This window comes from Eurosta solidaginis, chromosome 3 (assembly GCF_040869045.1).
Source record: "Eurosta solidaginis isolate ZX-2024a chromosome 3, ASM4086904v1, whole genome shotgun sequence".
NCBI classification, from domain to species: domain Eukaryota; kingdom Metazoa; phylum Arthropoda; class Insecta; order Diptera; family Tephritidae; genus Eurosta; species Eurosta solidaginis.
The window spans coordinates 151,176,892-151,179,137 of NC_090321.1; the positions used below are offsets into that span (position 1 = coordinate 151,176,892).

Below are 2,246 nucleotides of genomic sequence, written 5' to 3' on the forward strand. Positions count from 1 at the left end.
GGAAACAAATCCGAGGGGCCATCACATAAATAGGTGCATCATGTGACAGGTGATTCATGTAAGTCCATAGGATAAGGCGATTCGAAACATGGAAAATCAGGTGTGAGCATGCCGTAACAAACTGAAACATATTTTAGTAGCCCAGCTATCTCATACGGATCTTGGGTTTCGCATAACCACGGATTTTCACAGAGTCAAAATGAAGTCAACAACCACGTGCTCCATTTCCAAAATAGTCGTTGATTTCAATGGGAATTCCACCAGAAAGTATTGTAACAGTTTTCGCTACTTTGAGACGTTTTTAATAACCGACTTTATAAATAAGTATATTTTTCACTACGCGTTCTTTAAAAAATTATTCATGATAGCTAACAATAGATCGGTCTAGTTCGCCAAGTACATATGGAACCATCTTTATAAGACGAAACAAAACATTTGCCTTCATAATGCTAAACTACCGATTTAACATGGTCATCAGCTTGCCAGCGTGGTTCTACACATTTACCTTCAAGGTCACAAGGGACCAGAAGTCTACATTTAACAGCAATATATAGCCCTTTTTTTGTTGTTTGCCGGACAAGTTTACTTGAATTTCACCACCCCCTGTAAACAATTAAATCGTGTTGTATGTTTGTCCTTTTGTGAATTACCGTGTAATCCAGCAGCTTCAATGTGCATTCAGATGAGGATACATAAATCTATATAATATTGAGATCCAATAATTTTGGTTACAGTTTCGACAATATTGTGTGCCTGTGGCAATGCATTAGCGTCTAGTGTTTTGCATATGACACGGGTGCATCTACGTCACATACACGCTATACGGGCGCATACCTAAGGAAGAAAGTTTCGCCCTCCATAATACGCGCACAAATTTCAGCGCCAAGACCATGTTGTGGCTCTCCTTGTTCCACAGTGATGAGATGATGCGTCCCCTTTTTTTTTTGTTTTGTGAATGGTATCCATATGAAGTGGACGTATGAAACGCAAGTTTATAACTTCAGCTTCAATGCTCTTCCTGCTGGTTCGCCTGCAGCTGTTACGGAAGTTTCTACTGCACTCGAGTGTGCCACCAATGTGACGTGATTGTCATGTTTCATTCTTTTTTGCCTTACCAATGGGTAATAAATTCTTTGTATCCCACTTAGTCATTCACTCGATATGCATTGCCATATAACCTCTCATCTTCGAGGCATACCACGGGTCTTGTATAGCATACTTCATCAAACGAGCATCCTCGCTGTCATAAGGTGAAATTACCTTTAAGCCAGGACAAGGTGTATACCAAGCAGCGAAGCGGTCACAGCGCCATTGGGACCGCGAAAATGATTGGCACATGTACCATACTGGCCGGCATGTAAAAAAAATGTTTTCGCTGCTGAGTTGATGGCGTGATCAATGGCCGGCATGTGAAAAAAATGTTTTCGCTGCTGAGTTGATGGCGTAATCAATGGCCGGCATTGAATAGTGAAAGGTCTTGAACTCGTAAGTTGATCTTAGCCCTGCCATTGCAGCACCAACCGCAATGCCAGCGAAACATCACAGTGATATAAATCCCATTTCTACCCCGGCACTTAAACTGGTTTTGCGTTCGCGGGTAGTTGTGGCATGATCGGTGGAGGTCCAAAATCAAGGATTATATTGTTGGCTATGTGGATGATGAAGTTCTATTTATTGATCCCCATACAATAAAGCGTTCTGGTTCGGTGGGTCAAGTGGCTGTGGTGCTGATGGTGGCATACGTGGCATATTACCAACATTTGGCGGTGGTATTTGCATTGCATTTAGGGGATATGGGCTGGCAGTTGGATGCCTAAGCCGTGATGGTGAAGCTGGGGTCGATGCTAAAATTACCCAGAACATTTCCATTAGGTTCGCCCAGATTTGCAATATTGGTTGTTCAATTTGATAACATATCCATTGTTGGACCTTTGTTGTGCCTTTAAATTTGCAGAGAATGGTGACGGTGGTACACCTGGAACACCGCCGCCCATATACATACCGCGATGACCGCTCATAACACCCTGAAGTTGTGGCACTAATGGGGAAACGACAGCTCTTGCCTTATTTGCCATTATAGAACAGTTTGCAGTCATTTGTATTATAAGATCCGCTAGTTCTGGAGGAACATTGCCAGGTCACGCTTGTAAGCATTACAACATAGTTGTCGTTGTATTACCATTACATAGTTGTCACGGCTTCCGGGGGTAGTTGAGCTTCTTTAGATGGTAATTGGCTTTCTGGTA

At 42.5% G+C, this 2,246-nt stretch overlaps 1 pseudogene; it reads right to left on the minus strand.

Moving 5' to 3' along the window:
* Window positions 1-595: 595 nt before the first annotated feature.
* Window positions 596-1,536, minus strand: LOC137246028 (pyruvate dehydrogenase E1 component subunit beta, mitochondrial-like; annotated as a pseudogene).
* Between the last annotated feature and the right edge of the window lie 710 nt (window positions 1,537-2,246).